The following is a 15,035-nucleotide window of genomic DNA, read 5'->3' on the forward strand; positions in this document are numbered from 1 at the left end:
CGAAAGAGCGACACGCCGACGTCTGTGAATAACTCACCAGACCTCGCTACGAGCGACTGTCACATGTTTGGACCACACAAAGAGACGATGGGAGGAGAGAAATTTCGTTCCGATGCATAAGGCGGTGATCGAGTAGCTGCGTACACAACCAACATATTTTTGCCCCACAGGAATCTGTACACTTCCTACACGCTGGAAGAAGATGTTCAATGACAGAGAGACAATGTCGAAAAGTGATACACTATTATTATAAAATATTTAAGATTTTTATTTGAGTCCCCACGTAATAGTAAGGGTTACAGAGAGCACACCTAAAAGCACAACCTTTTGGGTTATCTAACTACTCACAACGTGAAACAAGAATTGAAGTTTTGAACGATCCTGATAAAATTCATAGGTGTGTCGTAGACGATAGAGTTGCCGTACTCTTGTAAAATACAAAACTTCATCTTTCCTACGATACTGGACAACTATGTGACACGTAAGAACAATTTGGAAAATGTATAAGTAATTTATATGTTTTTTCCTTGTCCCGGTACACTTTCAGATTACAATACATCAATATAAGGATAATGATAACAGACCAAAAATAACAGTAATAATACATGAATAATAACAATAATAATAATCCAGAATGAGATTTTCACTCAGCAGCAGGGTATGCGCTGATATGAAACTTCCTGCCAGATTAAAACTGTAATGATAATAATAATAAGTTTCAGACTTGGTTTTTCCCTTATGTAGTTACAAGGACAGCTTCGTCATAGTATATTATGAAATATCTACTGAAGCGATGTGATCGAAGTCTCTCAGACGTGCTTCAGGTGTATAAAGGGTAAAGCAAATGGGGGAACAGTTTTAACTGTAATGAAATGAACAGATAGTTGGATAACCAGTGCAGTGGCTTGATAATATGACAAAAGTATTTTTTTTTCCTTTAACATACTCAGAGTCTAAAAAATAAAAGAGTAATAGTTGCAGTGGTAGAGATATTGTCACATGAATATGCGATAAGTAATAAAAGATAAACGCAACGAACGGATACACATTTCAGTGCAGGAATAAGGATCTCCATAGCGAAAAGCTGTTAGTAAATCAATTTTCCCAGCACACTGTACCGTAAATCGAATGCTTTTTGGGTACGTAAGCACCTTTTTGAAAAATTGACCCTTGTTACTGTAACTACCAACAGCTTTCCTGGCCGTGGCTGAATGCAGTCCCTTGATAAAATGATACAAATCAGAGAGAGGACGCCTTCTATTGCTTGGTGCTATGTGGGTCCGACAGGGTGCACGGAATTGCCGAGTGTGTGGTCTTCCCAGATGCCTACAAACCGCCAGTCCTAGCGCGCCCACATCGACCACAGGGGAAGCGAAACCACAGCAGCTGGTCTCAAATGGATGCGTTCCCGCCAACGTCCGTTTAGGGTCCGACTTAAATAATGAATCAGGCGGGATCAACAGCTCCTCTAAATAATTCACTCGTGTGCTTGTGGGCAGGCGCGGCTGCCAGATAGAATACAGCTTATCTCCACGGAGGAGATTCCACAGGCTTGGTCGAAGGGTGGCCAACGCACCCCACATGTTAGAGCTACGTCGATTCCAATGTTATTTATGTATTCTCTATCGTAAGGCAATACGTAGGTAAACTCACAGAACAAAGTACTTGTCCTCCCCTAAAACGAACACAATGGTTGCTATGGGCCACCGTAAACCGTCATGCAATGGATATAAGACGGTCCAGTGTGAGACAAATGACTACTAAAATGTCAGTATCGCAAATATCGCTGTAAAGAAGAGATAGTCGGTACTGATCCTCATATTGCAACGCTGTCATGTTGAATTAATTGTATACTGTTTACATCTATGTATAAACGTTGGGATCAATGAAATACGTCTAAGCTAGTGTCAATGTTACACATGAGCTCCACCAGTGATACTGTTCATAAGTAAAGATCACCAGCGGCAAAACTCAATCAATGATTTCACTGCACGATAGCAATGGTGACGCTACTGCTGACAGTGCCACTAAAGCAGAGTTACTAAACACGGTGTTCTGAAATTCTTTCACGAAAGAAGACGAAGTACATATTCCAGAATTCGACTCATGAAAAACTACCAACATAATTACTTCGAAGTAGATATCCTCGGTATAGCGAAGCAGCCTGAATCACTTAATAAAGGCAAGGTCTCCGGTCCAGATTGTATACTAGTAAGGTTCCTTTCCGAGTACGCTTACACAGTAGTTTCATGCTTAGCATTCGTATACAACCACTCGTTCTTAGGAAGATCCGTACCTAAAGACTGGCGATTTGCGCTAGTTACTCCAACCACCATCAAGGAATCTGAAGTAATTCCCTGAACTATAGAGCAATTTCAGTAACATAGATTTGCCGTAGGATTTTGTAACATATACTGTATTCGAACGTTATGAATTACCTCGGGAGAAAAACGATTTATTGACAAATAGTCAACATGTTTTCAGATAATATCGTTCTCGTAAAACATAACTATCTCTTCACTCACACGAAGTAATAAGTGCTATACACATGGTATGTCTAATTGATTCCATATTTTTAGATTTCCAGAGGCTTTTCACGTTTGTCACAAGCGACTTCTAATCAAATTGCATGCCTGTGTACTTTTGCTTCAGTTTTGCGAATGAATTCATGATTTCCTGTGAGAAAAGTCATAATCATAATAACTGATGGAAAATCACCGAGTAACACAAAAGTAATATCTGGCGTTCTCCAAGGAAGGTTCCTGATCTACATAGACGATTAAGGAGACTGAGCAGCTCTTTCAGACTGTTTGCATATAGTGCTGTCATTTACCGTCTTGCAAAGTCATAAGATGACCATAAACAATCGTAAAATGACTACGAAGTCTTTCGCGACGGAGTCCTTGCATAAAAAGTTCTCGGTTTATTTGCTGCGTCAAATTTGGATAAAATCTCAAGCTTTCGATGACTACCTTCGTCATCTTCGTCAGGGATAAAACTGACTGTCGTGGACCGTTTTTTTTTTCCTTTATTGAATTTCAATTCCCCCCGAAGGGGGCGGGCTGGCAGCAGCTTAGTATGCCGCTCTTCAGCCGACAGACTTTGTTAGAAAGATGAAGAGAATAAATAATAAAAACAGGCGATAAAATCGGAGACTTAGAGAGTAACATGGCGAAAAGAAATCGTGGAACTTAAAACAAAGAACAGAGGGATGATGACGCTAAGAAAATACATACAAAGCAGACAGGTAAAACAATAGACAGATAATTAAAAAAACACGGCGACAGTCTGGTTTCTGTTCGCAAAAGACATAAAATTCACACCCAGCGACAGCATGGTTTCTTTTCGCAACACGAGAAAGACGAACGACACTGAACAGTCACTGGAACACTGCACTAAAAAGTTGTCAAATGTGACAGACCACAGCCGAGAGCAGGTGGGGGGAAACTGGACAGATGATGGGAAAATAAAAAAGGGGGGGGGGAGCCGGGAAAGGAGCTGATGGAGGATGAGGACCCATAAGAGGGGTGGGGGGCGCTGGGCAGACGCGACAGGGAGTGGGGTAGGCAGAGGAGGGGAATACAAAAGGACTCGGGGGGGGGGGGGGGGACAAGGGAGGTAGGGAGAGGTTTAGTGGGGAAAAAACAGGACGGAAGGGGGGAGGAGGGAGCCCAGGGAAAGGACAGAAGAAAGGAGGGGGAGTGAGGATCAGAGTTGATAGGAGGGATAAATGGAGGGAGAGAGAGCATCATCCCGGAGGGGGAGTTGATGGAAGCCACCTTGGGAAAGGAGATGTAGGGTGTAGAGATGGAGGGTAGGGGGGACACAACGGTGAAGACGTGGCAGGGGTTGGGAATCGGAGAGGAGAGGAGCAACCAGGGGTGAGGGGGTTCAAGATGGCGGGAGGTGTAGAGGATGCGGATATGTTCGAGGAATAGGAGCAGACGGGGGAAAGGAATGAGATCATAGAGGATCCGCGTGGGGGACGGGAGGCGTATACGGAAGGCGAGACAGAGTGCATGACGCTCAAGGATCTGGAGGGACTTATAGAGTTCGGGAGGGGGGGGGGCAGATATCCAGGCAGGACTGGCATAACAGAGGATGGGTCGGATTAAGGATTTGTAGGTGTGGAGGATGGTAGAGGGTTGCAACCCCCAAGTCCGGCCGGAGAGGAGTTTGAAAAGTCGGAGGCGGTGGTGGGCTTTGGATTGGATGGAGCGGAGATGAGGGATCCAGGTGAGGTGACGGTTAATGGTGAGGCCAAGGTAGGTGAGGGTGGGGGTGAGGCGGACAGGATGGGCGCAGACAGTAAGGGAGAAATCCAGAGGCCGGAAGGAGCGAGTGGTACGACCTACGATGATTGCCTGGGTCTTGGAAGGGTTGAGTTTCAGGAGCCACTGGTTACACCATGCAGCAATAAGGTCAAGGTGATTCTGGAGAAGGCGTTGGGACCGTTGAAGGGTAGGAGCGAGGGCGAGGAACGCGGTGCCATCAGCATATTCGTGGACCGGTGAGGCTTCCGTTTTTATAAGCAGTGGACGGCTTCTCATTCGCTGGATGACGTCACGGTGAAACTGGCGCGTACTGAGGTGGCGGCCTCTATGTCCATAGATTAGTTTCCTCTACGGGGAGGATGTAGCGCGCAGCGTTCGTCGGCTGGAGAAGCAGCGTTTGAAACAGACACAGCTGCTGAGTAATCTGGCTTTTCTACAACGTTGTCCTGACAAGGAGGTTGTACCAAATTTCGCAGTTGTCAAACATCACATCCGAACTGCTGCAGTGAATAGAATTTTGCGGAAGACAAGTCATGCGATCGTCAGGGAGAGCATACATCATACGAGGTATGAACTGGATGCCAACGCTCGCTCCTTATATATAGTTGCCATCTGTTTTTGTCTGCAGTTTTGTCACCTTGGGACTGGGAATGGGTAGACACGACCTTGGCTGCACATCAGCGAGCTAATTTAAGCAAGACTACAGCAAAACAGGCTGATAAATTTGTGCGCCTAAACCGGGGAAAAGGAATTTCTGGGTCCAGCGACGCACATCGCACTGTTATCAACTTCTCCGACAAGGAAATTGACGACGCCACCATCTCGGTTCTCAGTAAGGGACTGAACTTTTCTCCAGCTCCACAAAAGCTACCAGTGGCCGAGATTATCAGTGGAGCAGAACAAGCGGTTCGGCACCTTACTGAAGAGGCAGCAGATGAGGTAAGGCTTTCAACTAGTCGGATTTTAGCAACAGCCAAGCCTCCTAAGTCCAATGTGAGCAGAGTGGAGAAACTGGCATTGAAATCGTTGGGGAAGGATGAAGAGTTAGTTGTACTACCAGCCGACAAAGGGACAGCCACAGTTATCCTCAATGCTACCGATTATAATAATAAAGTGGCCGTATTATTGGAAGATGCCACGTACCGTATTCTTAAACGGGATCCCACAGCAGCACTTAGTAGGAAGACAGGGAGCTACTGAAGAACTGTGGCCTCCCAGAAGAGCTAGTCAAAAATCTACGACCAAGAGCACCAAGGCCACCCAGGTTATAAGGTCTACCCAAAGCCCATAAGGATGGGGTTCCGTTGAGACCAATTGTTAGTGCTATTGGGTCTCCTACATATCGGTTGGCAAAATACTTAACCAAATTATTAGCACCTATAGTCGGCCACTGTAGCCATCATATTAATAACTCAAAAATGTTTGTTGACATTATAAAGCAGAAGAGGTTAGGTCCGAATGACATCATGATCAGCCTAGATGTGGTCTCTTTGTTTACAAAGGTTCCAGTGGAAGATACGTTAAAACTGTTGGCTGCTCATTTCACTCCTGAAATACTGAAGTTATTTCGACACACTTTGACGACCACCAAATTTTTGTATGGTGAAAAATATTATGAAATGACTGACGGAACAGCCATAGGTTCGCCACTGTCACCATCCATAGCTAACTTCTTCATGGAGGATTTCGAAGAACGAGCGTTGAACAGTGCTCCCTTACGTCCATCCTGCTTCTTCAGGTATGTTGACGATACATTTTTAATCTGGCCACATGGCAATGAGGCACTTCAGCAGTTTGTTCGTCATTTGAATGGTATACATCAGAACATAAGATTTACAGTGGAGGTGGAGAAGGATGGAAAGTTACCCTTCCTAGATGTGCTGGTGGAGCGAAAATCAGATGGACGTCTCGGACATTCTGTGTACAGAAAACCGACGCATACAGATTAATATCTAAACGCGCGTAGTTTTCACCACCCAGCTCAGAAGAGAGCTATGCTGAACACCTTGGTACACAGAGCAAGGACTATTTCGGACAAGGATCATCTCGGCTCCGAGATTAACCATCTGACGACGGTATTCATAAAAAATTGATATTCCGATGGTGATATCAGATCTAATCTCGCGAAGAAACCAAGAAAGGACGCTGTTCGAACAAATCAAGAGTACAAACACATCGCGCGGCTACCATTCTGCGGTGCAACGACCAGCAAGATCGGCAGAGTCCTGAGCCGGCAGGGAATCAGACCAGTCTTCCGACCACCCAGGAAGATTAAGGAAATGCTGCGACCCGTGAAAGATAATCTTGGCCTGAGAGTACCGGGAATTTACAGCATTCCTTGCGAGTGTGGCAAAAATTATGTGGGCCAGTCTATAAGAACTGTAGCCGATCGCTGTGTGGAACATCAGCGTCACCTGAAATACAGGTATCTAGAAAAATCAGTGGTGGCTGAGCACAGTTTGTTAAATAAACATAGGATTTTATTAGATCAAACAAGACTACTTGCTCACGCTTCAAACTATTGGGACTCTGTCATCAGGAAGCAGTTGAAATTAGACCCTGTGAAAATAATTTCAACAGAGACTCCGGTTATGCAGTCAGCAATGCATGGAAGCGCGCAATTGACAAAGAAAGAGCGCAGAGGGAGACTTCTTACATTCCTCGCAGTTCTCCGCCTGTTGCGATGGATGGCGCTGCAAGCAACGCTGGATAAAGCGCGCAAATAAAATCTATGGACATTAGAGGCCGCCACCTCAGTACGCGCCAGTTCACCGTGACGTCATCCAGCCAATGAGAAGCCGTCCATTGCTTATAAAAGCGGAAGCCTCACCGGTCCACGACAATCAGTTTTACCCCTGACGAAGATGACGGAGGTAGACATCGAAAGCTTGGGATTTTAACCAAATTTGACGCGGCAAGTAAACCGAGAACTTTTTATGCAATCGTAAAATGATTTTGACAAGATATCCGTATCGTATGAAAAGTGGAAATTGGCTCAAAGGGAAGTGTAAACTTATCCTCTTGAGAAGTAATAGGCATTTGCTAAACTTCGATTACACGAAAAATCACGTAGGTTTTAAATTAATTAAATATTTGAGGATTACAGTTACGAATAACTTAAACAGGAACGATCATGTAGGTAACGTTATGGGGAAAGCAAACCAAAGACTGTGATTTATTGGCAGAACATTTAGAAAATGCAGCAGATCTACTAAAGAGACAGTTTACACTGCCCTCTTCTGTATAATTGCTGTGCGGTGTGGGATCCGCGTCAAATAAGATTCAATATGGATGTCGAAAAAATTCAAAGAAGGTCAGCACATTTTGTATCATCTCAAATAGTGAGAGAGAGTGCCACTCGAATTGCGGTGGCAATCGTTAAAAGAAACGTTTTTCCGTCGCGGCAGGATCTTGTCATGAACTTTCAATCACCAAATGTCTCCTCAGAGGGTGAAACTACTTTGTTGGCTCCCAATTACACAGGGAGAAGTGATAACAACAAAATAAGAAAAATCAGAGCTCGCGCGAGAAGTTGTAGGTGTTGGTCTCTCCCGCCCACTATTCGCGATTGGAACGGTAGAGAAATAGCTTAAAGGTGGTTTGATAAAGCCACTGCCAGGCAATTAATATCAGAGCAATCATGTAAATGTAGATAAAGATGAATCAACGACGCAAATGAAGCTTCGGAACGCAAAAGTCGTTAGTGAGCAGAGACATTACAAATGTGTCATAAGAATATCGCACTATAACAGCTTCGCAAAACTATCTGCATCCCACACATACTAAGGCGCTAGTCACAACAAACAACGAAGCTCAATTCCACCACGTCAGCCGGAGATACCACAAGACATTAAGTAATGTCCACCCAATGCCACAACTCCCCCCCCCCCTCCCCATACAGCATTAGGCACTGTAGCAACAGATCAGTGAACTCAACATTGTTCCATTTTTATTTAGATTAAGTCATTTTATCTCTAAGTAAAAATTACCAGCAGGTATAAGCGCCCAATGATGAGCAACACATGCTTGAAACGCATTGCAGTTTGTCATATTAAACATAATGTAATCAAACGTGACTGGGTGCAGACATACACAAATAAGTTTCTGCAAGGAATGGGGTACCACACGCGTTCATGTGACATGGTGTGAGAACAGTGGTCGATAAAAATCCTGACTGTAAGTGTACGGAGATGGACACCATGTGAGTGATAAGAGGTTTCAAATACGACAGGATGTACTGCTTTCACTGCATGCTGGTCCCTCCCAGCGTGTTTTCGAGCGGTCATTGCGAAGGTAACTGCATGCAGCGGAGGTTTGGAATTCATGTGTTTGCAAATGATTGCCACGCACAGTTGCAGAGAAAAATGTACGTCTTCAGAGGTTCAAATAACACAGGGACTGGTCAGTAGATGTGTACCGTAGTTCGCCATCTCATGATTTAAACTCTTTTCAAATGATACAAGACCTTGGGGTTACGAAAATCTCTGTGAGGGCATTTATCTGCAACTTGAGGAGGCCGGAGGTGATTTTGTGAAGTTTTGGGAATGTCTTTCGTATCATGCCTTACACCCCTCGTGAGAATTAAGCATGATTTTTATTTCATCATTTTCGGCTACACTGTGTTGCCCCTTAACCTACATCTTCGTAAAGAGTATGCTGTGATAATTCCCGTCTTCCTAGAAGACGACAGCCTTGTTCACAGATCTGCATTCAGGCACCATATAACACCTCCAGTGGCCCGCTACTTTTCGTGATGTTAGTCCCACACCAGCTATCTGGGACTCCTGGCAAAAGCGTGTATAGTGTTGGAATCAGCATCATCGGTAATTTTGTAACTCTACAGGATCTAATAATCCATGAGTAGCTTCAGCTAGATACAGTGTACCTAAATAAACTATATAGTTTCTTCTTCGCAGATCTAAGGGAGTTATCTATGTTAGAGCGATCACACTTCTCAAAAAGTATTTCCCATGTAAATGTAGTGTAAATGGTTAAAAAATTCAATTTCTACGGAACATAATATCTCACATGACACATTTTCTTTGAGATGAAATGTTGGTGATGAAGTGATATCTACGTAACCTCTGCAGAATCACCATCCCGGTTATAAAACAGCCTAACCCTTTACGATGGTAGAGCAATAACTGGGTTGAAATGAATTTGATTTCGTATGAGTGACAAAAATTGATGACCCGTCACGAAGTATGTTTACTGATTTCTTTTCAATACAAACTTCTTCCTCAATTGAACCTATTGCTGTTAGACTGACTTTTCTTTTCAGTCTGAAATTAACATCTCCATAATGTCTGCTTGCTGGTCATACACCTAAATTTCCCTTTGGATTGTGCTTGATCAGTGGTAAATACATGCGTCCAAATTATACTCCAATGCATATGACGATTACATGGCAGTATATAAAGAACATTTATTAAAAATGGTCTCTGCCACACTTTTCCTTATTAAAGACGATCGATTTCGGAAGGCCTTCCATTTTCTGGCTGTGGCTTTGGACAATATTTGTCACACGGCTTTGGTCGATAACCCATCCGTTGCGATGTGGCTGTAACTATATAAAGTCGAGAGTTTTAAGATTAAAGTTTACTTTTCTTCCAAATTGCTGTCGGCACTTTTTGTACTGCGAGAAATTTGTTACGGAATAATGTTACTAATAAAAATAAAAATAACTGCCTCTAGATTTCTCTCCAACCCCAAGATGGGGTTAGTAGGGGAATTACATAATATATTTTTCTCTGTGCAGCAGTAATTTGGGGACAGGTTAATTTAAATACAACGGCTTTCAAATTATAATTTTTAGTTGTAACAAGATATGAGGCGACTGTAGAATCCTTGGTCTGGAGAAAGACACATGTAGCACTGGTGTATCAAACTGCAAGGAGATACTTGGCTATTATCACCAAAAGGGTAGTGGAAACCTAACCGTAGTGCACTATCCATATTTGGGTCACACATGAGCAAAGTTGGAAAGAAGATTGCATTAGCATCAGCCGCAGATGAACGCGAGTGTAACGAAGTATAACACAGCCATCAGCATGTTGGAAAGCGGGCTAGCCTGGTGCTTTGTGGAAACTGCTAGCGCAGCAGTACTCAGACAGCATGGTTTCAGAAACCTTTCCATGCCGGAGGCCGTCGAAGTGTTTCACGTATGTGCGAAAAGGCATAGCACAGGCCAAGCACGTGCAGCTAAAAGCTTTCGGTACCACAGCTCTACCACCAGGTGCCTGTGTCGCCGGGTCTCTACATGGGATGGTCACCGACGACCACACTTCGCACCTACGCGAGAGCAGCCTGCCCTGAAGCTGTTAGATCCCAGAGCGACTGCCACAGTGGGTCGACGACGGCCTAGGGTTGCAGTGGCAAGGGAACAGCAAGTGACTGCGCGACAGCTCACGGGTCACCCACCATCCGCCACCTTTGAAAGGCAGTGCGAGGATCGAGCCTCCACCAGCATGATGAACGCTACGAAGGGCTTCTAAGCATGAAGAAACGCCACTGGTGAAGAAAGTTGCGTCACGATGGCCACGGCTCGTTGATACCACGTTCTGTCGGCAATCGCGAGAGTCAGCAAGACGAGACGCAACAGAATTCCTTAGAGAAGTCACAGCCATCCTGTAGGGTGCTGTGGCAAAGTGCATTAATAGGGAGTATTAAGTGTTTGCAGACTGTTTCCGTTGCACTGCTTGTTGTCCGTGTCGTTCTTAAGTGCGGCAAGTTTTTATCATCTTACTGATTTTATGGAGATGCTTATTCCAGACTGAAAAGAAAAACCAGTCTAACACTACATCAGTAGGTTCAATTGAGAAAGAATATTGTTATTGAAAAGAAATTTGTAAAGATATTTCGTGACGGGTCACCATTTTTGTCAATCAGATTCATTTAACTGAAGTTGTTCCTCTGACATCGTTAAGACTTAGGCTATTTTACATTCAGGACGGTGATTCTGTAGAGGCTACGTAGATATCACTTCAGCCCCACCAGTTCATTTCAAAGGAAATGTGTTGTGTGACGTATTATATTCCGTAGAACTTGAGAATTTTTGTTTCCATTTAGTCTACATTTACATGGGAAATACTTTTTAAGAGGCGTGATCGGCCGGCCGAAGTGGCCGTGCGGTTAAAGGCGCTGCAGTCTGGAACCGCAAGACCGCTACGGTCGCAGGTTCGAATCCTGCCTCGGGCATGGATGTTTGTGACGTCCTTAGGTTAGTTGGGTTTAACTAGTTCTACGTTCTAGGGGACTAATGACCTCAGCAGTTGAGTCCCATAGTGCTCAGAGCCATTTGAACCATTTTTGAGGCGTGATCGCGGATGCTTTTCCCAGCTGGGCACACGTAGCAAGAGCTAAAACTTCAGCGTAGCTGCTCCAAATTCTGACTATTGCTTTTTAGCAAAGTAATTTCAAGTTTTAGCAACATTTCATTCTGATGAAGACACATCTAGTAGGTGCTGAAACGTAGGTCAATGTACCTGCCATTACTGTGCAACCGGTTGGCTCTTTAATTCTAAGTTTTGGCCAGTAAATGTGAAAATGCAATTACTTACAAGGACGACAACTGCACATGTTGAGCGTTTTGAAACCTTTTCGAGAGAGTCCAGAAGCTATTCCAAAAGTAGCGGAACTGGGACGACAGAAGAAAATGAAAAGGAAGATGCGGAGGAGTGAGCAGGAAGATGGGAACGAGCAGAGGCGAGGAATCTCATACGCGCCAAGACCTAGGTGATGGTTTATGTTGTTTTTTTGTACTGCAATTTAGTGCACCAAACGTATTTGGTCATAAGCGTGCAAAATTTGAAAGAGGGCTGCAGCAGCGCGTCACTGGCAAGCGTGAGTGTTATTCTTTAATAAACACAACGTAGCCATCGCAACGTTGTGAGGAAAGCCAGCTTGGTACTCTGTGGAAATAGTTAACGCAGCACTGCTCGTGAAACAAGTGTCACAAGCCTTTCCACATCGGCGTGCGTTTCATGTATGTGCCAAATATGGTGTACAGTCCATATAAGCACTACGCGGACAGATGTACGACAGGAAATAAAAAAAGTACGGGTCTTTTGGGAAAAGGAATATTTACTTTAGTCATAGAAAGGTGAGGCATAAATTTTTCAACACACATCAAAAAAAGTTTTTCATCGCCTCGGTTCCGAGAGCTCCGGAACCTGTACAGAAAATTAGAATAGACATCAACATAAACATCATTTCCGTCCTTTTTATTGCTCATGAAAACCACATATTGCATGTTGTACCACCATACAGTGAGACCTTCACAGGTGGTGGTCCAGATTGCTGTACACACCAGTATCTCTAACACCCAGTTGCACGTCCTCTTGCACTGATGCATGCCTGTATTCGTCGTGGCATACTATCCACAAGTTCATCAAGGCACTGCTGGTCCAGATTGTCCCACTCTTCAACGGTGATTGGGCGTAGATCCTTCAGAGTGGTTGGTGGGTCACCTTCTCCTTAAACAGCCCTTTTCTATATGCATATTCGATAGGGTTCATGTCTGAAAAACATGTTGGCCACTCTGGCCGATTGATGTCGTTATTCTGAAGGGAGTCGTTCACAAGACATGCGCGATGGCGGCGAAAATTGTAATCCATGAAGATGAATGCCTCGCCAATATGCGGTCGATATGGTTGCACTATCTGTGGTAGGCTGGCATTCACGTATCGTACAGCCGTTACGACGCCTTCCATGAACACCATCGGCGTACTACGGCCCCCCCATAATGCCACCCCAAAACAGCAGGGAACCTTCACTTTGCTGCACTCGCTGGACAGTGTATCTAAAGCGTGCAACCTGACCGGGTTGCCTCCAAACACGTCTCCGACGATTGTCTGGTTGAAGGCATATGCGACACTCATCGGTGAAGAGAACGTGATGCCAATCTCGAGCGGTGAATTCGGCATGTTATTGGGCCCATGTCTACCGGGTTGCATGGTGTCGTGGTTGCAAAGATGGACCTCGCCGTGGTCGTCGGGAGTGAAGTTACGCATCATGCAGCCTATTGTGCACAGTTTGAGCCGTGCACGAAAAGCTGCACGAAAAGCATCATTCATCACGGTGGCGTTGCTGTCAGGGTTCCTCCGAGCCATAATCCACAGGTAGCGCTCATCCACGGCAGTAGTAGCCCTTGGGCGGCCGGAGAGAGGCATGTCATAGACAGTTCCTGTCTCTCAGTATCTTCTTCATGTCCGAACAACAACGCGTTGCTTCACTCCAAGATGCCTAGATACTTCCCTTGTTGAGATCCCTTCCTGGCAGTAAGTAACAATGCGGACGCGATCGAACAGCGGTATTGACCGTCTAGGCATGGTTTAACTACAGGCAACACGAGCCGTGTACCTCCTTCCTGATGGAATGAGTGGAACTGATAGGCTGTCGGGCCGCCTCCGTTTAATAGGCGCTGCTCATGCATACTTGTTAGCATCTTTGGACGGGTTTAGTGACATCTATCAACAGTCAGAGGGACTGTGTCTGTGATACAACAGTCAACGACCATCTTCAGGAGTTCTGGGAACCGGTGTGATGCAAAACGTTTTTTGATGTGGGTATGTAACCTCCCTGTATTTCAAAGCATGTTGCGCAATGTTTCACAAATGTTTTCAGTCCGTTGCCAAATAAAGTTTTTTGGTTTCATCTGTAATCAATTCTGCTCCGCGTCATTGACTTCTGTGTCGGTTGCAAATCTTCTTCCGCTGAGCGCTTCATTCAATGGTCCAAACATACGGAAATCGCTTGCTGCCAGATCTGGACTGTATGGCGGGTGTTTCAGCAATTCAAATACCAACTCCTTTCTTGTCACGGCTGCCCATTTGGCAGAATGGGGCCGAGGATTTTCTTCCTGGAGGATGACACTTTTTCGCAGTTTTCCGTGACGTTTGGATCTGATTACACGTCCCAGTTTAGTTTGTAACGTATCAGAATAGTTCTCATTGTTCACAGTTTCTCCTCTTGGGGTAAAATGAACGGCTACCACACTTTCCATGGCCTGGAATAGTCTTAGCGTAATCTTACCAGTTAATGGTTGACGTTCAAGTTTCAAAACATTTTGTCATGTTGGGAGTTCCCAAACCATGTTCCCAGCCTTACTTTCTGTGACGCGATGATGCAGCCACGTTTCGTCTACATTAACGGTTTGCTTTAAAAATCCATCTCCCTCGCGGTGATAACGATCCCCATTGTTTGCTCCTTATGCCATTCTGACAATTCTTTAGGTACCCTCCTTGCAGATGTTTTTGAAAATTTAGCCTGACTTGTAAGATGGAATACGCTGAACCATGACCGATAGGTAAAGTATTGATCATTGTGTCTATTGGAATTAGCCTGTTTTCTATTACCATACCATCAATGACTTGGAAATTGTCCTTTGTTGTTGAAGTCAATGGCCTGCCCGAACTTTCCTCCTCACATCGAGAAGTTCTTTCATGTACGAACCGCTCTATCCATTTGTAGATCTTGCGTAGCGGTGAACAGCTATCATCATACTGCGCATGCGTTTGATGTATCACTGCCCTCATTTCCGCCATGCTGCAGGTCGACAATGGAGCTGCCATGTTTCACGGTCTGCTAGAAGACCTTGGCCAGACATTGCACTCTAACCTCCCTCACACATACACACACACACACACACATAGGGTGGTCCATTGGTAGTGACAAAATGTCTCACGAAATAAGCATCAAACGAAGAAACTACAAAGAACGAAACTCGTCTAGCTTGAAGGGGGAAACCAAATTGCACAACGA

This window comes from Schistocerca nitens, chromosome 9, assembly GCF_023898315.1.
Source record: "Schistocerca nitens isolate TAMUIC-IGC-003100 chromosome 9, iqSchNite1.1, whole genome shotgun sequence".
Taxonomy (NCBI): Eukaryota; Metazoa; Arthropoda; class Insecta; order Orthoptera; family Acrididae; genus Schistocerca; species Schistocerca nitens.